The sequence below is a fragment of the Cupressus sempervirens genome, chromosome 8 (genome assembly GCF_028749045.1).
Source record: "Cupressus sempervirens isolate cs-2001-9-10 chromosome 8, ASM2874904v1, whole genome shotgun sequence".
NCBI lineage: Eukaryota > Viridiplantae > Streptophyta > Pinopsida > Cupressales > Cupressaceae > Cupressus > Cupressus sempervirens.
This window is the reverse complement of record NC_143125.1, coordinates 487,279,100-487,305,644: the sequence shown is the minus strand read 5'-3', so window position 1 is coordinate 487,305,644 and position 26,545 is coordinate 487,279,100. Positions and strand designations below refer to the sequence as shown.

General features: G+C 34.5%; 1 pseudogene; it reads right to left on the bottom strand.

Moving 5' to 3' along the window:
• Window positions 1-1,996: 1,996 nt before the first annotated feature.
• LOC149543327 (uncharacterized) lies at window positions 1,997-22,735 on the bottom strand (annotated as a pseudogene).
• Window positions 22,736-26,545: the final 3,810 nt, after the last annotated feature.

Below are 26,545 nucleotides of genomic sequence, written 5' to 3'. Positions count from 1 at the left end.
ATAGTTTTGGCTTGTCTAAAGTAGTATAGAAGATTACATAATTAGACACATAGAGAACAACTCAAGAGTTTCCTATAAACTGAAATCAAGACACATAGCTATTTGAATTTTGGCTACAATACACGAATCCAATCTTATTCAATGCTTGATCACAATATTTCTCCAAAGGTACAGGCTGGGTGCACATATGCCAAAAATCAAAGTGAGCCCCAGTCTTTTATTCAACAGCCTAATCGCTAAATCAATTAGTTCCAACTTCCACATATCAATGGATATTCGCCATCAAAAGAATCATAGATTAGGAGAGGGGTAAGGTTGCAAGTATTTGTCAAATAGTCTTATCTATCCACATTAAGGTGAGCATGTCATATTTACAACCAATTCTTACACAAGATATGAGAAAATCCACAAAGTCTCTTGAAATCTAAGTTTAATTATAATTAACTATTATATAAATGTGTTATGAAAAAGATGTGTAAAAACCATACTTGTTGGATGATTATGTGTCTTGTCATGCCAAAAGCAAAAGGATAACTAATGACACTACGTACACGTTATAGCTATGCATCTCTTCCACTAACAACTATGCATCCTTTCCACAAACAAGTCTCTAATGTCCATGACTTGCATTCAACATTTTTACATACCCATAGTAGTGTAATAAACAATAGTGCTAACAAATAAATTTGTTAAAAATTAAATTATTATTCTCCAAGTGCAATAATGAAGAAGTCTAATTCTTGCAACATAAAAAAAACTAAGCTTGTAATTCTTGCAAACTTAAAGGTTTGTTGAAGAGGTGAGATTGACTCCAATTTGAAGATATGAAGGGGAGAACTTTGAGTTTGAGGAAATCAACTCAGAAATTCATTTTTCAAGTATCAGGTGAGAAAATTAGCGAGCAACAAATAAAATTAGACATTCATTGAAGAGACAGTTCATAAAAAGCGTCAAATCAGCAATAGTCTAGAAAATACATCAAGTTATCTGTTTTGAATAAAGGTAGTGCCTTGCAAATAGGAAGGACAAAATCCCTTTTGAGTCCACAAGAATTGGAAGGGAAAATGTTGAAAACCCTTTCATGCTCTTATCAAGTTTGGATGGAAACCCAAATCTTGGTCAAGGACAAAAACCCTTGGTATTGTCACTATTGATTTAGGGGCAAAACCCCCTAATTCAGCAGATTTACAAGTATTTCTACAGAATTTACAATATGATTTACTTTGGGTATTGTATTATGATTTATTGGTCTAATTATATTCATAAATCCTTAAATCTTTGATAAATCTATTATCAATAAGTAGGAGATAATTTCCACAGCAAGTCAAATTGTGATATTGCTATCAGGATTTAATTGTGTGATTTTAAGTTAAACTCATTGACCCATGCTTCATGAGTAGTGATTCAACATGAATCCATCTCTCTTGAGAATAAATGGAACACTTACCACCCATTAGAAAATCTCCTAAAGAAGCAAACACATTTGCTAAATCACATTCATACTGAAGCACATTATTCCTTAAGCATCTCAATAATAGCCTAAAGCACATTAATACTAAAAGTAATCTCACTAATTTTTTTTTCAAATGTTCTATTGCTTCGCTTTTTATAAAAAACTAAAAGGTATCTACGTTTATAAAAAACTCACACCTATGTTAAACAAAAGCTCTCACCTATGTTAAATAATAATGTTAGGTATGATACAAATGAACATGCTGAAGCATATTCTCGCTATTTTAAGCCAAAATTCTTTTCCATTAAGAAAGATATTTAATATAAGTCATTGCTTCACTCTGGCATCAATTCACAACTAAGGGAACAACTACAAAATAAACTTCAATATTATATGTACAATAACTCATAACAACTTACTTTCAAATAAAACAAGCTTGCCAAGTACTATAAGAACTTAGAAGTCAAAAGTGGACCAGTATCTAGGAAGAAGGTTTCAAGCCGATGAAACTTTTCATGCTTTTGAAGGTCCTCTTTTGCAGTCCATAAAATAGGCTTTTTTGTTAGAGAAATTTGAGTATTATCTAATTACAAGTAGAATTCCTCTTTTGACACATCTTGGTAGCCCAGGACAATGGTTGACTCCCATTGTTTACATCACCTCTCCATTTCAGATTTGAGAGCTAAGCTTCCCACCTTGATTTCCATTCTTCTTTCATAATTTCCTATTAGAATTCAATAACTAAACTTAGTATGGAATGGTAAAATAGTAAACATTACTGTTATAGAGCACAAACCACATCTTTATTATGCACAGAATAATAGAACATGATTGTGGAAGAAATAAAATATTTAATGCAAGAACCCCTAACAACTAAGAGGTACATGAATCCTATCAATCAACCTAGGATCAATAATGTCATTATTGGTACTAAACATATGTAGTCCTTGAATATGGTAAGAGGAATTGGCACTTCAAAGCTCAAATATATTTACTTTTAATCAAGAAAGTTATAGTTCTCATTCCATGCAAACACCATCAGTATAAATATATATTATATATTTTGAGGTCCATCAGGCAAAGTGGTATTAACTGGCAACGAAGTGATATGACCTGGACTCAGAGGGTTAAAAGCTTGAATAAGAGTACACTTTGCAAGTTACCAAAATTTTGGCAAAGAGTTGATTTGACTGGTTTCACTAAAGAGGTCTTCTAAGGAGTATTAATTTGGAAAAAAGTTCAATTAAAAAGAAATTGAGATATATTACTATAGTTAATAGCTGATAAATTATGGGAATATCTTATTCAACAACAAGATGTTGAGTTGATAAAATGAGAATTAAAGTAGACCAAGATGCATAAGCCAAAACTTCAACAATTGGAACAACCAATTTTTATTATTGCAAATTTGGATGTAAAAAGGCATAGCTACAAAATCGACCTTCACCCACCATCAACCATTACAGCATGGGAAAAATATTATAGGTTGTTTATACCTAAATAAAATGCCAAAAGTTACAGAGAAAGCTAAGACATATTATATATGTTGGATATTTAAGCAGAGAAAGCCACAGAGCCAAATCTCCAAAGACAAATAATGAAAAAAGTATGAGTCAACAAGTTGTTAATGGAGAGTTAGATAATAAAATAGAAATAGAAATTAAAAAAAAATGGTTTCCTTGAACAACTAGATTAAATTTTGCCTTGTGATAATATGTCAGATTACCAAATAACAATTGAACCAAAATAGACATAGTTCCTAAATCTTCAACTCCCAAAACTTGATAAATTTACTAATTTTAATACAAGTTTAGTTACAATTAAACTTTTGATATTTGAACAGGCACACAAGGATAGAGGAATTTTATTAGGATTCAATCAAAGAAAGGTGCAGATCCAAATTTACTAATGAAAAAAATATAAATATATGAAAACAAAGATTGAATTATTTTACTACAATGGATATTTAGGGGAATAAATAGCCACTTTGCTAAGGCATTATCAGAAAGACTAGGAAACTAAAGATTAAACCATAGGAACTTGAAAAATAAACCAGCTTATCCAATCAAAGTTGTAAAACAAAAATAGAATTTGAAAAATCAAACAGAAAGACAACAAAGTCCAAATCCTCAACCATCATATTTAGATACCATAAAAGCATAAAACATTTACGGGCAAAGACAAACTAAAAATCATGAGCAACCAAAAACTGAGATGTTTTCATTGCATCAAATATACATTCGAAGTTCTCAAACCTTCAACCATAAGAAAAGTAGAAGATTTTATAGGGTTAGTTGAAAGAAATTAGATGCGTAGATAAACTTTGGAGATTAGACAGACCTAAGAGATGGGCAAAATCTTCCACACCATAAATTGAAATATAAAACTTTCCACCCCCAGACACCTATGGACTACACAAATCTAAAGCATTATTTCCCGATCACTCATTGCAAGTAGGTATTAAGTTGATTTATAAACTTAGAGCTTCAAATATCAGATAATCAAACACCAACACAAGTTAACTCCTTTGACATAGTTATGGTTGGAGATCAAAACAATTTTTTTTTTTTTGATTACTTAATTAGACAAAGCATAGAAAAACATAGATCTTGATCCCCAAAACATGCATTCTTTTACAATTTTGATCCCCAAATCTCAATCCCCAACATAAGCAAACCTTCACAAAGTTTGAAATCTTAATAACCGAAAATTGCAACTTCAATGCATCAAATGGTAATAACCCTATCATCATCAAATTGGCTCATATAGATTTTAAATAAAATAAACAATCAAGAAATCATCGGCTTTGATTGAGTGGATCCAAACAATAAGAAAGAAAAAATCTATTTTCACTCTTGTGACCACTCCAGAGAGAGAGAGAGAGTTTTTATTAAATTTGCTTGATTGAGATTTTAGGAGTGAAAAACAAAAAAAAAGAATTGATATTCATCGAATCTGCTTGAATGAGAATTTAGGTGTCTAAAGCAACCAAAACTAGTAAGTACATTGAATTTTCTTGAAATATGCAATTAGGATTGATAGATAATTGTCACACAAAACCAATAGGAACACAAGGGCAGAAGTAATAAACCAGTCCATTGGCTCTGCTTGAATGGATTTTTAAACCAAAAATAAAAAAATGTCTTTAGCTTAAATAGGTTTTAAAAATGAAAAAGTCATCAAACAAAACAAAATTCATTTTCTCAATGCCCTTACCTCTTGTGGGTAATCCCAACACTTGTTTCTAGAAGCTCTAGAGGCAAACCCCATTGCAAGATGACTATCATATAAATTCTTCCTCCTAGGATTAGAGAGAGTCTCATAAGCCTCTTGCACTTCAATAAACCTTATTGTATACTCCTTTGCATGCTTAGGAGGACACACGTTAGGATGATACTTTCTAGCTAGTTGCCGATATGTCTACTTGATATCATCTAACCCCACATTGCCAGATATACCAAGCAATTCATAAAAGCTTTGAGATGGGCATTGCTCCATAGAGCCCATCATTGATCTAGCAGAGAGACTCAAGGAAGACCTCATTGAATCAATAGTAGGAACACCTATGGGAATTAGTTGTTTGTTACCCATGAAGCCCCAATACCTGCAAATTTCCATGATACCCTTATATGCAGGAATGAAATAATGATACAACAATAAGCCCATGCGAATAAAGATTAAATATTAACATAATTTTTGACCAATACTATTATATGATACTTTTAACATATTAAGGTTATGACTCGAGTTGGCCAAAATTTTGACCAACTTGAGAATACTTAGGAAAATTTTGACCAATACGGGGATGGAAACCAAAAAATAAAGGAAATCATGCCTTTGGTCAAAAATTTTGGTAGAAAAACAAGTGCAAATGTACTAGTGTCTTGAAAATTTGATCAAGGACTAACTCCAAGGTCCTGGGTGGTCTTGCAACCTACTGGGTTCATTCAGTTGAAGACAAATGTGTATGCTCACAAGGAGGCCTTTGCTGGTTTGAACCAATCTAATTGTTCTTATTGTTGTCTATAGTATAACCAAAAAAGAGATATTTTTTGTATTTTCTATTTTATGATGAATGCAATTTATCAATGCAACTATATGACTTCCTATTTTAATAAACTCTTATAAAAGAAAATAACAAAGATAGAGTAACATGACATTTAAAGAAAATAACTTGAAAGGGAAATTCCTAACAGACATAAAGAAAGGTAACAACACATTTGCAATTTAAATTATCAAAAGGATTGGGTAGGAAACCAATGAAATTAGGAGAAGTGCTTCCTCAACTCTACTAATGCAATCATTGATGGGAACTTAATAATAACTAAAATATATTTCATATTTCATCAAATTGTAAGGCCACAAAAATTGCGCTCATGTAAGACAAGACACTATGCAAGAACAATAGATTATCTGTTCTCCAATTTTTCACAATAGTGAAATTCGTTAACATGAGGAAAACACCAGAACTAAAAGATCAAACATCCATAACAACAAAATAAAACCATTGGCTCCATTATTATTCATGAACATGCATTCACAAAAATAACACACTTTGACAAGAATAACTACACTTAGAATGAGAGCACCAATAGCATATATTATTGCATCAAAATAATGATCCAGAGTACATATTACATCCATGTAATTATAAGAAATTATCTCCTCCGTTTGTGTTAGGAGTGAGCGCTCTTAAATTGAAACTCATGCTTAAAACTAATAAAAAATAAAATAATTATATACAAACTAACTCTCTAAATGGTTCTAAGTAGGTCTCCACCCTTGTTTATCTCTATCAATGGGTACATCAACCTTTACAAGACACAAAAGAATATGAATATAAGAAGGAAGCTATGAGATGATCCAAAAGTCTTTAGAAGCTCTAAAAATGGAAGCTTGGCCTTCTCTAGGCATTTATAGGAGTTGAATTACCGTCAAAATGCATTTTTGGTGTATGGAATGCTCTAAATTTGGAACTAGCAGTTAATTGTCGACATTGTACAGTCAAAAGGTGTCACATTGTAAATCCTTCTATCCAAGGTATTCCATGAGTCAGAAAACTTGGATGTCAGCTTAGAGCTCCCTATCCATGGAGTACAAGGATGCATAAAATAACATGAAATGGGCTCTCAACTAAGCCTTAGAAGTGCATTCCTTGCTAGTAAACCATTCAATGGGAGGTTCCAAAGACAAGATGCAAGAATGCAAATGTCCACAAGGAAATCCTCAAGGATGCAATGCAAATGTAGACTAAACTATTATGAATATGTAAAATGCAGCTAGATTTAAACAAGATGAGAGTGTTACAATCCAAACTAATTACTATGTGAGCTAGATTATTACAAAATGAAAGCTAAAATATATGAATCTAAACTAGAATGCTATGATATGATAGAATGAGACAAAAAATTAGAAATTCTCCACAAAGATCTTAGGAATTCAAATGGTAGACCTACAACATAACAATACTCAAGAGTGTGGATCCTTTGAGAATGGGAGAGACCTTTCTTTTAAAGACATACAAACGGTGGAGATCAAGATCAAATGATGAATGTGTTGGTGTTTTTTACACTATTGTTTCAAATTACCCTGATGAGAACAAGATACATCTAGGGGCAACTACTTCTCATCTTTAACATGACCTTTCAAACACTAGGCCAACTATAAGGCTATACCCTTCTACTACTTTAGGCTCTGCAAAACCTTGGCGGGTGTATCTCAGATTCACTTATATGGTACCAATGCTAAAACATACACTTGAATCTAACAAAGTAGATAAAAACCCTAATCTTCTAACACTTATACAAAGATCCCAGACATGAAATAACTAATAACATGGCCTAAGAAATTGCTAAGCTAAGTGAGGGCATCCTTTTCAATTCTTCAACATTAAAGGAAAAGATATTTGATTAGTGATGTTGATTTCAGAAAAACCCCAAATATGCAATAGTAAGAACAAGTTGATCATGTAGTTGTTCAATGCCTTATCTATTAGGCAATTCCAAAAATTAAATACAAACATCTGTGATACCAGTGACCTATTCCGTACATCAAGATATTAGATCTATCTTATCACCTTGTGAATCAAACATCGATGTTCATAAGGACCTCATTCTCATGAAATATCCTTCTCAAAATAACCAACAACCTTGTCAAATACATCAAGCATTTACTTGGCCCTTTGTTCCAATAGCAAAATATATCAGACATACAACCTTAAGGGGATGTAAATAGGTCTCAGTTCTTTGTCCCTAAACCACATAATATTGCAAATTATAGAGATAAGAGATGAGAATCAAAATGAAACTAAGAGATTCGTGCTCATTTGTATTCATTTCTTTGAAACTATACATTCAGATGCATGTAAAAAACTCATAAAATCACTAAATAGATCAAAACTAGCTATGTTATCTTAACTACTACTATTCATACAAGAGAAATATGTTAAAGAATGTGGTATCATAGTAGTGAAATATGTTTAAAATTGGAACCCTAGTCTCACAGTGAAAATTGCCAATCAGGTATCATACCAGTGAGAAATTTTCTCCAAAATTGGAACTTCTACAATGGGTGAGAAAAAGAAAGATATAGAAAAGGAATGGAATCCCAGATCTGATCTGGAAATGACATGTGTCCACTTGAATATCCATTCCTTACTATTGTAAAACATCTCTCATCTTTCTACCCATGGAATCTGATTTGGTTTTCATCATTATTTTGTAGTAAACCTGAAATATCTCTTCCTCAATGATGAAAAACCCTTCTATTACTAAAATATCTAAAATGCATCATGGAATATTGATAATACCTTGATTTAACTAACTTGGAAGTAACAAAACTTTCCCATAACTAATTTTTACTACCTTTCACATTCACTCAGTTCCCCATTTCATTGGAAAACAGATCTGAACTACCTCAACTGAATTAAACTGAAAATTAGGTACCTGAGACAAATCCTTGCATAACTTGAACTAGTGGCCTCTTGTGCAAAAAAAACTCTAGAAATGGAAAGTTCACTCTCTTAATTTTAGTGATATATAATAGTGCTATATGGGCTTATCATAAATGCCCATAATCTTAATTTGAAAAATAGGCTCCTTTTATGGCTTCAGACAACATTAATGCAAATATTTGACCATTTTCTAAAGTCTAAACTTTAGAATATATCAAATTTTATCTAAAACTCCAGCTGCACATTATTTTCTAGAGGAGATAATAAAATAATGATTTTTAGAATTTTGAAAAATTTCACCAGAAATTTCATCCGAGTCAAACATGTTTGACCAATCCTGATACATGTCACATTTTGATTTTTTGGATTTTTCTTTGTCATTTGACATTCACCACCAAGGCACGATGTGTCATTATCCCATCAATCCTTTATTCTGCCACATGGTGACCACATCATCCTGCCACATCATTGGTCACCATGTCGCTATACGTATCCTCCTTGCATCTTTCCTTGGTGACATGGTGACAATTATCTGATCTGCCATGTGGCACGACCTGGTGCATTTAGTCTATTCATTGCCACATCACTGCCTAATTCATCATTCTGTCACCACACTACCACTTGTCATCGCACAATTGGTTGCCAAGTACCTTGCCACTACTTTGTTTTGCATGTGTGTTCAAAATTCAACTCATGTTTCTCCTTCTGGCTAGCCATGGGCCCCATGTGCATTATTTAGTGGCTTATAAAAGCCTAATGACTTGGAGACAATTAGTAAAGTTACCTTAAGATATAAAAGCACCATGAATGACCACATCCTCAACAATGTGGGACTAAAACTTCCACCTAATTTATGAAAAAGAAGAAACAAAACTTCATCCACACAATGGTTGGAAATAGATCACTAGGTTTTTGATCATTGGCTTCTATTTCAAAACTAGGAGCCTCCTCCTCTATATTCTACACAAAACCCATACAATGCTTAGTATGGAAATATTGCTATCTTTGTTTTATTTCTCTCTTTAAATGCAGGTCAAAAGAAAAGTGGGATTTCACATAATTGGATGACCTCTCTAGGCAGAGTGGTATCACAACTATGGATTCTATAAAGAAATATGGAATATTTGGAGAGAACATAGTCTTCCCCACACTCCTAGGTAGTTATTTCATTATTTGGTGGCTTATCCCTCTTCACACTAGGTTCCAATCCCCCTTTTAGCATAAATCATATTTCAACACAGGTAGCCCCATCTGCAAACCATATAGTGAGGAAAAATAGGGGATTTGAGGAGACCCCAATTACACATTACATATATGACCAACACTCCACATTGCATAGCATGTAAGCGTTCTAAGAATTGTGCCTTCATTTATCGATTTGGACAAATATCTACCTACCTTGAAGAGAGGGATACAATCCAATCAGCTTAGGATGCACTGACAAAGAAAAGAAAAGTTTTTTGAGACTTAAAAGAGGAGAATTTCACCATCCTAGAGAAAAAGTTTTTCTTCCTGTCTCATTTATCCTTTCTCTTCAGACTGTTAGAAAAGGATTGAACTAGAGTGAAAACTAGTTTTCTTAACATCTCCTTACCCCCTTATGAGGAATGGAGGAAGCTCATTCAATTGTTCAAAATAAAACATAGATATTAGATCACAGATTAAACCTAATGAATCACAATTCTCATGGGCACAAGTAATTGGAAATCTCTCATGATGGTGTGTAGCTGAGTTACATTGATCAACCAAACATGACCAACATTGTAAAACACTTTAGATGTTGTGGTTAGAAAATACACTTCATCACTTTGATACATTGAGGCATTCACTTTAACTTCATTATTTTCTTTCTTTGACTCATCTAGAAATGGAGATGTAGTTGCAACCTACTTAATCATGTCCATGCCTTGTCGTTATTAGACCTACTCTGCTTGATGGAATCAGTCGGGCCCCAACATGGGTTCAGCTAAAAAGATTTTTGTTTTCAAACAACTCACATTTCAAAATAATTCATTAATCATCTGATACTGATTAAAATTAAACTCGATCATTGAAATATCATTTACAAGCCATTTTGCTTCTTTCTTGTCAACTGCCAATTCATGTCAAAGGGTCCTCTGACCGACTTTAAAAACTGCCAAAAACACTTGATTGGGCTCTAAAATAAAACATACTAATTCTCTATTTGACATTCTTTCATCTCATGAAAAATTCTCAATCAAAAGATATTGACTGTCAAAGTTGCCTTCTCAAAACTGCCTGCAAGAAAACATGTCAAAAAATAATAAATTGTATTCAGATTTGGCTTTGAAAACAAGGTGAATTGACACTTGAGGGTATGAAAACTGGTGCATTGGTTCATTTTCATGAGGATAATATAAATTTTCAATTAGGGCTCATGAAAAATAATGGGGTAAATTTGGTGAGCAGTCAAAGTGGGCTACTTGAATTTGCAGAACTGAAAACAATGGTAGAAAAGTATTTTTTGCAAATGGAATGGACTTGGGAAAGTGTGCAGACTGATTTATCAAAACTTACAAATTGGCATGGTTAAGATATTTTTAGAGTAGAATAAAATAGTATAATCCATTTGATCTCACCTATCATGAATTCAGAGATATGGCATCATGAACAGGGGTACCAACTAATTTGCACTTTATGACACTAGTAAAACTTTGCAAATTACATATGGAATCATGTTTGAGAACTAATCAAATGGATTTTTCATAAGCTCAAAATTGAAAAATAGTAAGTCTCTGACCTCTAGAATGTAATTCAAAAGGAATTTTATCATTTTGGTCAATTGGGTCAACATTATAATGAGTCAAATAGGACCTCCTAGAATTCTGAACAATTAGCATCAACATGACAACAATAAATGACCAACTTTGAGGGATTCAAAACCTAGTCAAAACATATTGAAATGACTCAAAATCTGAAACATAGGTTCTCTAGTATGGATACTAAACACTCCCAAAGCAGTGAGTCACGAGACATAACTAGGTGTGAGATATTCGATTGTAACCTAGGCCTCCTATCACTGTTTGACACTTGGACAAAAATTCAGATTTGGACATTACTCAGAATGAAACTTCGTAGAATGACTTGAAATGGAAATTTATCTTCATGGGATGAGTGGATATACTAAATGCAAGGTGTTAGAAACATTAAACACCTCTTAGGTCTCAAACAGATAGTCAGGTACACATGTACCAAAAGTGCTTTTAGGGCTCGATCCATTGAATGGTACTCAAAATCAAGGCTTCAATTTTGAGTCCCAATAGAATGATCAAGGTAGAGTTTGAAAATGGGAGTTATTCATGTGCACAAACAAGTCAAAAAATAAACAAAGAGTTGACTTTGCATGTGAGACAAAAAGAGCCTTTTCTTTTAATTTTGAAATAGGAATAATGTTTTATTTGTGCACATTGAGTGGGTTAGAAGAACGGGGTCTTTTATTTAATTAAAAGGGGACATTTTATTTTAATCAAATAATGAACTTAGGATAGAATATTCAAACTATAGATTATAATCAAATTAAACTAATTTTTAGCAATTTGGTCTAGGCGAATGATTAATTAATTTAGCAAAAATGTTGAGAAAGGCGCTAATAGTCTCGGTGACTATTTTTAAGTGATTATATTTGCCCCTCTTTGACTAATGTGTGATTTATTTGGAAACACATAATGTCAAATAAAATAGAATCCAAGTAGGTAGTAATAGATAGAGATGTTTGATTCTGAAGAACAAAATGTAGAAAGAGATAACAAATCCTGAATGTACAACTTGATAGTGGTAGTACTAAACACTAGGAAAGAGATGATGTTAGTATTCAAGAAGAATGCTAACACCAAGCAAAGTAAATAGATTGAGAGAAAATAAAAAGATCAAACATATGCTCCTGAGAAATAGCTAGCTATAGCACGTGATGATAGAGCATTTCTGCCCCCCTTGGGATCGAAATCAAAATGAGGTGATGAAAAAATGATCTAGATATGATAAAATTGAGATATAGAAAAGTCTGTGATGACAAATATATAGAACCAAAGAGTGACCATAAGGAAATGATAGAATGCCCCAGTTTGACCAGAGTTGACCATAAAGGATAAAGTATGAAATCAAGTAGAGAAAATGATTTAGACATGAAAATGTGAATGGAAGTAGATATGATGTGTAGAAATGATGAAGATATGGAGAAATTAAGATGCCCCAACGAAGATTCAAAGATTAGACCTCAAAAGGTCAACTAATTGCATAGAAGAAGGTAGACTTTTAAAATGCAATTTTGACTATCAAGATCGACTCAGATTTCAATTTCAATCCTAAAAATGGATCTAGGACATCAAAATAAGCTAGAGGTGCAATTTTTGTAGAATTTTGAGTTTGAAAAATGGGTCAAAATTAGTTTGGAATGCTATATAAGGGGTCCAAGTGTCGTTTTCAATTTATTTTGTCTTTTGTGAATTTGAGAGCTTAGAGTGATTTTGAGAGAGAGAGAAATAGTGTTAGTAGGCATTCCGTCCCATCGACACCATTTTGAGCACAATCAGTTGCATAATCGAGCACCTAACTACGAGGCATCGATAAGTCGTCAATTTTTTCTCACTTTTTGTTGCATTTATTACCTTGTTTCACATGTTTTAGGATTGTATAAAAAAATATTGTATGATATTTTTAAAAGTATCGCACGGGTACTTTAAAAAATATCACATGATATTTTGCACAAAAAAAAAGTATCGCATGATTTGTAAAGTTCTCGTGTGGGCTAACACAAATCTTGTGTGAGCTAGTGCAAAATATCACCTAGGTGAAAAGTATCACTTGGGTATAATTAAAAGTCTTGCATGATACTTTATCAGTAGAAATTATTGCCTACATATAGCAAGAAGTATTAGAAAACCTATCTTTTGATTTTTTGAGTTGAATTTTGCATGTTTGAGCACTGTTTTTTGATTTTACTGATGTTTTCTTGTCATTGTTTGGCAGATTATGTTTCTGCCACTTAACATTAGGAACCCAAAGTGGTGGGGTTGCATGTTTTAGGATGCCTTACTAAGGACATGAAAGTTTCTATAGTGAGTATTGGTCTGAAGTGAGTCACTCAGATGCCTCATACATGGGCAAACCATGGGTTGTTGACTACGCTAGCCGTGCGATGGCATAGTGAGCAGAACACTTTCCACCTACCTATTAGAGAGGTGACTATCAAATTAGAGTATGTATATCACATTTTTTGAGTACCTTGCCATAAAGATCTAGTAAGTTTATGTTTGATTTATCTTTTGCATTTTAAGTTTTTGATATCCATGCAAGGCATACTAATGCGAGGTTGTTTACATGTCACAGGTTTATTATGATCAAACCTTAATAGAGGAGAGAGCAGTTGTGCAACACATTTTTCGGGATGTTACCATCTTGGACCACCATTTGAGTTGGGAGTGACTCATTGATGAGTATGGTGATGAGTATCCATTACACTACCTATTATGTTGAATAGTTTTGCAGGCTCTAGTTATTGATAGGAGCGAGAAGGGCTTCCTATTGGGATGGGGCAGATTAGTGGCAGATTTGATTGGGCGGTCCTAGAGGATAACATTGGGACCGTACATCTTAGTAGATATGTATCATGAGTTGCATGAGGTAGTATATCATAGTAGATAGTCTTGGGCATGTGGAGTAGTGTTGGCGCAAATATGGGCATGGGAGCACATTCTCATGATTTAACCATGGGTGCAACTGCAAGAGCACAACCAACCCTATATCTTTTGGTACATAGGTTTTTTTACTACAAATCCATAGTGGAGATGTGACCTACTATCAATGACTCCTAGATGAGCTTACAACTTTTGTGTGGTGGCCATAGTGATAGTGTCATAGATGGTCTAACTCCTAGGAGTTAGAGTACATGCACTATAGTTGACCACTGGTTGGAAGTCATGTAGACATTGTTGAGCACTTTTTGATCAATTGAATGTGGTAGAATTTTTCTAAGTGGTAGGTGGTCTCCATAGAGACTATGAATTATGCCCAATTTCATGGAGAGGAGGCATAGGGTTGGATGCCCATGATAGATTATCATACAAGCCTTCGAGATACTATAACCTTAGTGCATGAGCCATGGAATTATAGACTAGAGGTAGCAGATGTGAGAGTAGACCTAGCATATTTATATGAGATGTAAAGGCATCCATTTCCTACATTTACACAGCTAGATACCCCACTCACAATAGAAAGACAAGGGAGAGATGAAGGAGATGGTGGTAGAGGTAGAGGCAAAAATAGATAGATGGAGGTCAGGAGTAGTTCTTGAGCTGGGAAGAGGCAGACATAGGCCTGGGCTATAAGGGAGAAGGAGGAGGAGGAGTGTCCACTAAGATGCAAGAGAGTTGAGTGAGTGGAGGTATGAGTGGAGTAGCCAGTCGAAAAAGATGGAGGAGATGGAGGAGGTGGTGACCAAGATGTGAGGTTGCAGACACTAGAGACAAATTTGTAGGTAGCTCAAATAACCATCACTATGTAGGACCAACAGCTAATGGATGTGTAGGCAGAGGCTAATAGATGAGAGCAAGCTCTAAGAGATGATTTAGTAGAGGCCCAAAAAGAGGTGGAGCGATAGAAAACTAGGGCAACCTACTACCATAGGGTATACATTATTACATTTCTGGTAGATCGATGAGTATCTATGTACTCAAATAGGGTTGGTAGATCAGAGCAGCCTCCATTAAGAGCACTAGTACCTCCTCCCTAGGTACAACCTACTCATGCAGGGGGGAGTGAGTCTTAGGTCTAGATTGATGTTTCATGATAGTTTTATTATACCCCATATATTTTGAGACATATCCAAATTTTGGATCTTACATTGTATATGTATTGTGGCACACAGTTCAATATATATGAGATATTGGATTTGAGTGATAATCTTGGGTACTTGATTCATTTGATGGATGTTTCAAAACTTTATGTTTCTATGTGATGTTTCAATTTCTTGCTCATGTATGTGATGTTTTATGCTTATGTTGACATGTTCATGGATCTCTCTCATGTATGGTTTTTAGCTCTCATGTGTATGATATAGACTTATGTTTTGAAAATGTAATACTTGGATATATTAGATGTGATATTTAGATTAACCCCTTGTGATGATAGGATAGAAAAGAGGCAAAGAAAAAGATCAAGAATATGAAAAGACATGATCAAGAAGAAAGCAAAGAAGGTATGAAAGTAGTTAGCTGACAGTGTTCGAAAGAGATGAAGAGAGATCTCTCCCCAATATGCAATAATGCAAGACTAAGCTATAAATTAAACCTATAATGCAACTAATATGCAAAGTGGTTTATCAGTAAGGAACACATAACATTTAGACTCTAATTTCATCATTTAGTGTTTATTACAGACATCATAAGATCATACAACCATCACTAGTATAACTATGAGGATATGAATATGATCAATATCAAATAGAAATGTGGAAATCCTATCTAGGCATCAAAGACATGTAAGTCAAGATGTCTACGTGATTAGATTCCCTAAGTTTACTATAGAAATATTACACCTATATCAAGGTGTAAGTGCCAGGACAACCCATGAGTGTGTTCATGTGAAAATAGTCAAGGATGATACATTGTAGGTCCAAAGTGTTAAGTAGGATAAGCATGAATTCTCTAAACACTGTAGACTTATAAAGTATACCCACAAGCAGAAAGCAAGTAAACATGTCCCATGCCCCAAGTCTTCTAGTCCATGACATCCTTGAAAGACTATTAGGGAGGGAACACATAGAAAAGAAATTATCATAAACAACACACAAATAAAGATAAAGTTCATCATAGCTCAACAGTTTAAATGATTAAGTGCATGTGTGTAAGTCACTTGGCCATTTTTTCAAGACTTGATTTTGATAGTGAGAAATATCATGACATCAGAGATTGTAGGTAGTCTATCTAAGAAGTGTTGAGAAACACTTGATGTCAAAAAGGGGGTATTGTTGAGAAATATTATTTTGTGAGTTGCCAAAGAAACTCTAATGCACAATGAAACCTCAATAGGCAAAGCAGGTGTGCCCCCAAGATGAGGATAAGAAACAATTCCCAGCTAGGAGATGTGTTGTAGAGTGAGTGATTGAGACTAATAGACATAGGTGTAAGGGTCTCAAGTAGCATTTGTTTCTAGGTTTTCACCGCTTAGCAAAATTTTTAGGACTTTTTTCCTCTTTTTTTTGGTGATACATCAAAGCGCGAATTGCTAAGTTTTGACTAAGATGGTCATTTTTTTAGGACATTTTCTTCTTTTTAGGATTTTTTCAGGATCAATAAATATTTACAAATAGCTAAGCTGTGAGGCTTTAAGAATAAAACTTTTTTAGATGCAGGATATTGATAGGCCCCACAAGTTGTTCCTCTTCTAGAGTAGAAAGCTGATAAGTACCAGACCCAAATAATGTTGTGATAATGTAAGGGGCCAACTAGTTAGGTTCAAATTTCTCCTTTTTGCTCTCTATTATGCTAGTTTTTAGGATTTTATCTAAGAAAAGTTCACCCACTTGGAACTCATGGGGATGAACCTTCTTTTTATATTGAGTAGAAATTCTCTTTTGATAAGCCCTCATATGATCAAAAGTAGCCTTTTTATGTTCATCAATAGTTTCTAGCTCTTGTACTTGCATAGCCCTATGGTCTTCATTAGTTATCAACCCATGTAAGGAGACTCACAATGAGGGGATCTCAACTTCTATGGGGAGGATAGTCTTAGAGCCATAGACTAAAGAAAAGGGTTAGGCCCCTGTAGGAGTACATATGGTGGTTTTGTAGGCCCATAATGCCAAACTGATTTGTAAATGCTTGTCTTTCCTTGATTTGTGAATTGTTTTGTGCAAAATCTTGAGTAATGTTTTGTTAGAGGCCTCAACTTGGTCATTCCATTAAGGATAGTAAATTGAGGACCAATGTTGTTTGATTCTATTTTTTTACACAACTATTTGAGGTCCTTATTCTTGAATTGTCCTCCATTATCAACAATAATGGAGGAAGTAATATCATAGTGAGAAATGATGTGGTTGAGTATAAAAAAGGTAACATGTTTTCCTATAGAAGAAGATAGTTGCATAGCCTCAAATCATTTGGTGAAATACTCGGTCGCTGTGATAATGAATTTGTGGCCACTAGATGAACATGGATGAATTTTCCCTACCAAGTGAAAAGGCCATTGTTGAAATAGCTAGTATGTCACATAGGGTATAAGCTCACATCTAGGAGCATGAATCAAGTTGCCATGAAGTTGACATTTCTTATAAGACCTAGCATAACGAACAACATCAGCTTGCATGGTTGGCCAATAATAACCCACCCTAAGAAATTTTTGAGCAAGTGCAAGGCCATTAGAATGTGCCCCAAAAATGTCCTTGTTGACTTTGGTGAGTGCCTTTTTAGACTCTTCTAGCTCTAAACACCTAAGAAACATTTTGTCTAGACCCTTCTTATACAAGTCACTAGAGACCAAAGTGTAATGTGAAGCATTGCAAAGGAATTGGTATTTTTGGTTACGTGTGAGGGTTTCAGGAATAACCTAATCACACAAGTAGGAGAAGATGGTAGCATAGTGGGATGAATCATTACCTGCAATGGTTCAAATCACATGGTTAGTAGAGGAATCATAGTCAGGATGATGTAGTTCTTCCACCAAGAACTCAAATTGTGATTCATGTTCTTGTAACTGGAGGATATATGCTAGAGTAGCCATATCATTAACAACCTTGTTCTCTACTCTAGGAATTTGCTAGAATGTCACAAAAGTGAAATAGTTCCTTAGAGAATCAATCAAATTCTTGTAAGGTACCAACTTGTCATCTTTGGTTTGATATTCATTGTTCAATTGATTTATGACAAGTTGGGAATCTCCATAGATATGCAATTCTATGATTATCTGTTCAAGAGACATTTTGCTCCCATTTGTTAAGGTCTCATGTTCTGTAATATTTTTAGTGTAAGGGAATAAGAGTTTGTAAGATTTTGGGATTGTATAACCATGAGGTGAAATAAACAAGATGCCTGCCCCATCCCCATTCTATGTATGAGAAACATCAAAGAACATTTTACAAGTTCTCTCAGTGATGTACATAATTGAAGCATCTAGAAACTCAATCTGCATAGGCATTGTATCTTCTAATGGAAAATCAACCAATTGGTTAGCTATGGCCTACCACTTGATAGATTTGTGTTCAACATACTGAATGTAAAGTTCTAAAATAATCATCATCCATTTAGCCAGGTGGCTGATAAGCACAACTTTACTTGACAAATATTTTAAGGGATCAATTTTAGCAATCAGATGAACTATATGTGCCAACATATAATGTTTGAGTTTTTGAGAGGCAAATACCATTGCAAGGAAATATTTCTCAATGTTGATGTAGTTCATCTAATAGGCCACCAAAGTGTGACTGATGTAGTATATAGTATGTTCTTTTTTAGTCTCATCACTTTGTGCCAATATGCTCTTAGAGAGGAATTTGTAGCTAAGATATATAAAATCAAAGGTTTTCCCAGTAAGGGTGGCATTAATACTGGGGCTTTATCCAAGTATCCTTTGATTTGATTTAGGCTTTATTGACAATCTTCATTCTAGATGCAGGTAGAGCCTTTATGATTAAAAGATTGGGCCTTATCAACCAATTGAGAAATTAATCTTCTAATTGATTGTAGACATCCTTGAAGACTTTTGAATTGACTAATATTCTTTGGAGGATGCATTTCCATGATGGCTTGTACCATTTTCAGGATCAACCTCAATATCTTTTTCTAATATAATGTAGCCTAGCAATTTTCTAGATGTGACACCAAAGGCACACTTTTTTGTGTTTATCCTAAGTTAAAGTTGTTCCATATGGTCCAAGATCAAACTAAGGATGTTAAGATGTGTGTCTCTTTTTTGTAGATTTTTCTAGTGTGTCATCAACATAATCTTCCATATTCTTATACATCATATCGTGGAAGATAGTTGTCATCATGATTTGATAGGTAGCCCCAACATATTTTATCCCAGAGGGCATGACATTCCAATAGAAGGTGCCCCATGCACATGTAAAGGCTATCTTTTCCTAATTAGCAGGAGTAATCTTAATTTGGTTATACCCAAAGAAGCCATCCATTAAGGAGTACATTTTATAACTTGCCATCATATCCACTATCATGTCTATGTTGGGAATTAGAAAGTCATCCTTACGGAATGCTTTGTTTAGATATCTAGAATTAGTATAGACTTGAATGGATTTTTCATGCTTAGACAAAGGTACAATATTCGAAATCCACTCCGCATAATCAATAGCTCTAATGAAGTTTTCATGTAGGATTTTTTCCAATTTCTTCTTTGACCAAGAGGGCTACATGAGGATGCATATTTCTCAATTTTTCTTAACAAGTTTTACACCAAGAGAGATAGATAAATAATGCATAATTAGATTGGTGTCAAGTCCTAGCATATCTGAGTAAATCCATGCAAAATTGATCTTCTTTTCTTGAAAGAACTTGGAAAAAATCTCCATTTCTTCAGTTGATAATGATTGAGCCACATGGATAATTTTAGGAGATTCCTCTGTACCCAAGTGGATAGACTATGTAGGTCCAATCAGAACTAAAGATTTTTCCTATAAATAGCTTGGCAGACTACCAAGTACATCATCCTGTAGATGCCTCAAGGAGGTTTTCACCATTGGACGCATCTCTATTTTTACTTTCTTTTTTAGGTTCAGATACCACCACAAAGTGGTTTTTGTCATCTAACCATTTGTTTTTTATTTTAATTTATTGACTAAGGTATTTAATATCTACTTCCATCATGTTAACCACAAGTTCACTAGTGGAAGAAGACATAGGTTTAATGGTATTAAGGTAGCAAGTGATCTCATAATCATTTTGAAAAGATTGCATTTCCAGTCTTTGATGTTGAACTGACCAATCTATGAGATCAGGGTGAATTAAATAGAGGGATGTGGAAGCTTCAAGGTTATTGATACAAAATGAGTCATCTTCAATTATATGAGAAGTTGAACCTATAGTGAATGTTGCAAAGGAATCCAAATCAGTAATAGACCTAAAGGGACCAACGTGGTCCACTAAAGCAGTTTGCAAACTAAAGTCCTCTATCCCTACACTAGACTTGTCAATTACATTTGGTTGGGTAGCATAGGTGTGAATGATGTCGACCCCTAATTTGCAAGATGCATCTGAGAGACTTTCCCATTCATACTCACTAGAATATGTACTCTGGTTCCTAGCAATTAAGAGAGCAATATTTTGACTAATCCTTCCTCTATTTAAGTCTTCATGGTTGGATTCATCTTGTTCATGTTGTCTAGAAATAGAAGCTTCAACATCATTGTGGGTAATTATTGGATCTTCTCCCCAAAGAAGATAAGTGGGAGACATGAAATCCTCATCTTGCGAAGTAGTAACAACAAAAGGTGGATTATCATCCCCCCATTCACTAGACATGGGAGCTCTTCTGTCAAATGTTGATATTTCATCTTCTAGCCCAAAACCTAGGCCAGTAGTATCTTGAGTGTTGCAACCCTTAGTATGACTTAAGGGTTCTACAAGAGATTTTTTGTTACCAGTTAAGGACTTGTGGACCTGATAGCCCATATTTACCAAAAGTTTATATCCTTTTCCATAGCACTTAGGAGAGATGGGAGTGGTGACTATGACATCTTGCTCATCTTCCTCTTCCCTATATATCCAATCCTTTATTTCTTTTTCTTCTTTTTTTTGCTTCTAGGGGGACTAAGGATTGCACAAAGGTGCCAAACATGGTCATTGTAGAAGATGAAGACTTCAATTTGGCAGAAAGTTTCTTGTAAGAACGAGGAGATATAGGTAAACCAACTATAGAAACCATAGTGTATTTTCCCATTCTTAGGCTCATCATTTTCAATTTCTATTTGCACTCTATAAAAGTGTTAGCTCATGAGAAGAGTGATTATGAGGAACCAATGTTTTTGTAGTAGCTCATGAGAAGAGTGATTATGAGAAACCAATGTTTTTGCAGTAGATAGCATGTTGATAGAAATTGAGTTGTCTTCGGGGACAACTATCTCAATACCATTGAAAGGGAACTTAATACAATGATGATATGTAGAAGGTACTACTTGCATGTCATGAATCTAGGGCCTTCTTCCTAGTAACAAATTGTATGCGAGTGGTATGTCTAGGACTTGGAAAAAAAACATCTTTTTCAACCAGACCAAATCAGATTGGAAGCATAATGAGACCTTTAAAAGGTCTTTCGACCTCATCATAGGCTTTGATAATGATCTTACACCTAGGGTCAATGGAAAATTCAAACATGCCTAATTGTTGGATAACATTGAATGAGATGATGTTCAATCCTACACCATTGTCTATCAAGACCCAACAAACACAATTAGAGAAGATTTGGACTTCAACATGAAGGGTAAGATTATGGGGATGACTAAGAGCTCTATCATCTTCTTTAGAAAAGGTGAGAAAATGAGGTGAAGAAATATGGTTCACCATAGCATGGAATCACTCTACATCAATATCCATGGGGACATTGCTAGAACACAAGGCTTTTTCAAGGATGTTCTTGTGCAAAGGGGGTAATTCTAATAACTCAAAGATGGATATATGAGTTGGGGTTCATTGTAGTTGGCTGACAATATCATAATTGGAGATTTTTGAGACAATTGCTTGTTCGGATGATGAAGCATTTTGAGGATTTTTAGAAACTTTAAGAATAACTCTAACTTTCCCCCTAGTGACAACATTAAGTAACTCACTCTAGTAGGAGGAAGATTCTGCCACTCAAAGTACCACCTTAGGTTGGGTGTCCCTATGCTTTTGGGGAACATTTTACATTTTGAGGACAACCTTGGATCTTTCATTCTCAGTGTTATAGTTGGGTTGTTTATCAAAATTGGAATTCATCATGAAAAGATATTCAATGGGATCAATCATGTTTATAACATTATCAGTATTACCTTACGCATAGTTGATCTTAGCATCATAGTTTTTCTTAGAAACCTTGGAGGATTCACCTTTCTCATACTCTGGAAATAGTTGTTTAAAAGCTTTATGGTCAAAGTTTTTAACAAGGTCATTTGTGACAACTTTACTAGCATTTATAAGATCTTGAATGACATCTTTGAGTTTAAAGCTATGATCAGTATCGTGGATTTTTCTTCTATGATAGTTGTAGAAATGATCATATTTCCACCAATCAGGCCTGACGGGTGGGTCATAGCTGCAGGAGTTTTCTAGAAGTGTAACCAGTTTGTTTGCAATTAAGGTCTTCAAGACCACATCATAAGGTTCAACCATTGGTGTGTAAACATGTCTTTTCTTAGTAAACATGGTGTTCCTATCAAATGTTTGCGGTTTTGAACCCTCTTGTTGTTTTGTACCACAAATAGCATTGGAAAGGTTGAATGTAGATTCCTTGGTCTTAGTACTACTCCATTAACAACATATTTTTTTTTGTTCCAAGGTTTTCTTTTGTCCTTTCCATTTCTAGTACCATTCTTTTTTGTTTTTAAAATAATGTCACCTTTCCTAATAGAAACATCCTCAATAAGGTATGCACTCTCAACTATCATGTTAAAGGATGTGAAAAACTATTTTCTCATATCAAAGTAAAGCTTTGGTACCAGAATATTGACAAAGATGTCAATTTTCTCAACCTCAGGAACTTGCCAAGGGTATCTAGAATGTAGGGATCTCCATCTCTAAAGGTATGTTGCAAAAGGTTCTCCCTATTTTTGTTTGATGTTGCACAAGTCCAAGATAGTTATAGGGTGTTGAATTTTATAGGAGTATTGTTGGATAAAATGGTGTGCAAGTTCATCAAATGTTTTGAGAGGGAATGTTGCAAAAGGTTCTCTCTGTTTTTGTTTGATGGTGCACAAGTCCAACATAGTTATAGGGTGTTGAATATTATAGGAGTATTGTTGGATAAAATTTTGTGCAAGTTCATCAAATATTTTGAGAGGGGAGGTCAATTTTGTGAACCACTCCATAGCTTTCCCTCTTAGAATCCTAGGAAACAACTACATAAGATAGATGTGTTTGTGCATGAAATCCATGCTAATAGCATAAAAATGCCTCACATGATCATGAGGATCACCATTTCCATCGTATTTATCATACTTGGGAACCTCTATATGTTGGAATTCTTTTAGAATAACTGAGAGGGTGGGGGGGGGGGGGGGGGGGTGAATCAGTTATTCAAGGTCTAGATGTACAAATAAAACTTTTCTTGTCTTAGTGAACCGCTAAAACATTCATATTCATGCATGCATCCAAATGAATATGTGAATATTTAAAACTTGCAGGTTATTGACAAATCAAATTGTAGAAATGTAAAGCATGAAATACAACACATTCATTAGCACATTTGACACAGTGATTTAACATGGAAACCCAATTTGGGAAAAACCACCAGTAACATGCTACTCCTTTTCACTCCTCTGAAGTGATTCCCTATGAAAGGCCAACCCTATTAAAGGTTACAACACACACTGTTAAATGTGATCTGATTAAGGGATTTCAGTCACCCTGTTAAAAGTGAGCTTTGTTAGAGGACTTTAGGCCATTCACTTGGAATGCCACCTTGTTAAAGGATTTTCTAGTGACTGTTAGGTCAACCTTAATCCAAAGGATTTACCCTAGATTGATACAATTGTTAGAGAGTAACAATAGAGATTTGATCTGATACAACTTACGACTTCACTTACAGATTACATATCTCTTTTCAATCCTCAATTTTTGTTGGCTTTCATACTTTGTAGCTCTGATAGCTTGTTCATCCTTCAAGCATTCATCTCCTTAAGCCTTCTTGCTTGGTATGCCATTGTAGACACTTCTCTTGGGTCACTTGATGAAGCAAAATCCTTAATTCCTTCTCCTCCTTAGGTTCTCACACATGACACCAACCCCTCTAACTCTTTTGCTTCATGACCAAACATTTCTATATAAAGGAAATTAGAATATTTTTCCCGCTCATTATCCATTGTCTAAATTAGGGTTTTGGATGGATTAGGTAGGATAAAATGCATCTACCCCATATCTTGTCTTTTCTAGAAACTTCTCTTAGAATCCACTTAAATTTTCCTAAAAATGGTTTACATAAAATTCTATGTCACCAGCTCATCAATCTTATCTTCCTCCTAGTTCACAAGTTCCAAGAAAACAAACTTGTTGGCTTATATTTGGTGAATCTTCATTCTTTGTCATAATGCAGTAGCTCGACATTATCAATCTTCTAATGCTTGACACATACTACATCACTCAGCATCAACTAGATTTTATTGATGCTCAACATCAACTGTCCTAATCGACATCTACTAGAATTTTCTTTCACTCAGCTCCAACTGACTTTTTGCTTGGCTTGCACTAACTTTGCTTGGCACCTACTATCCGCTCAGTCAAGTTGGCAGACAAACTTTATTTAACTTGTTCTTCTAAACATTCTAAATGTAGGAATCCATTTTGTAACCTTATGTAGATCATCAATACATCATGTTATCACTATCTTAACTGATCCTTGTACTTCATTACATAATCATAACTCAACCTTTCCGCTAGGTGCTTTTGTTACATCTTATTGATCAAATCCTCCTCATCAATCTGTTAGGAATAAGGTGTCTCAACCTTGTATAATTCCTATTCTTATTTTTTGTTTTGTAAAATGTATTTCTTGCAAATAATGCTGATGTGTCGACATCTTGAATTGTGTGTAAGGAGATCATGACTAAAACAGTTATGATGGATTCCTATGACACGCAAGAGCTATGTTAGGAAGATTCAATGATAGGTGAAGACATGTGGCAACTAAGATATTTGAGTATTGTTTACCTTTTGGGAGTAGCCCTAAAGCGAAGCACATGTTATAAGCATTTTTAGGGTTGCGAAGAGATGTGATGCAAAAAAGGTGTATTGTTGGTACTGCAAGTAGCTACTGGAGTCTTCTGTTGTTGATGTTGAACTTGCATTGCAAGTGTATTGTAACCTTGTGTTGAAGATAATACATTGTGCAAGTTTTGAAGGGGTGGGGTTGTTTTACCAAAAGGTTTTTCCCCATCGAAAAATCCTTGTGTTATGTGTTCCTTTCTCTGTCTATTTTCTGTATGCATGGTTGGCTGCAATATTGTTGTTTACATGATATTGAATCTGTAAGTGTAGAAGATTTTAATAGGATTTGCATCATACTTTCCTTATGAGATTAGTGTAGGAAGCTGTTTCTGCACCTAAGTTTCCTTACACAATCAACTAAGTGATAGTACTTGAATCTTATAAGCAATTATCTTACCTGAAAATAGCAGGTTTCACATCAATGACAAAACAATGATTGAAACACATAGTCTTCTTCAACAATCTCCTTCTTAACAATACTCTTTTCAAATGATCTTTTCAATCAAATGTCAACACTATGTCCCTAGGAAATGGTAGCATGTATAAACTCTTATCAAAAGGGAGAGCACATATTAATTTAACAAATGAAGTTTTAGATTTCTCTTTCAAAGATTGTAATTGTGCAAGTTGTTTCCTTAGTTCTTTCATTTCTTCTCTCAAGATTTCAGTCTCAGTAGGTTCTCACTTTTTTATTATTCTTTGCACATCAAAATCTTGAGGGAGTTTCCATCCACTTCCTATCATATACTGGACGTATTGGTCCCCATTTTACTACAAATCTTTGAGCATCATTTTTTGAGTAACCTTGTTTTATTGAAATCTTATGACATCTTCACTAGTGATCTCATCATCACTTTTGTGATGTGATTGTGATTATCTAGGTGGTGATGGGCATGATCCCACATTGACTCTAGGAGTCCTTGGGTGTATGTTTTTGCCATCATTACCATCAAGGGGAATGTGATCAAATGGATTGTGATAATAGCCTCTTCTATTTTCCCCATTGTGTGTATGAGTATTAGGCTCATCTTGTTGATAAGCCCTTTCTCTAGCGCATATTGCCTCTTTGAGTCTTTCATTTTCTCATGTTTTTTCTTATAAGAGGAGTTTGATCTCTTAGGGATGCATGTTGGTCAAGATGTTGTCTTCACACATAGGTGTGTCAAAGGGTGTACTAAATAGGTTTTCAAAGTTGTAAAGTGGATTATGTCATATGTTGGG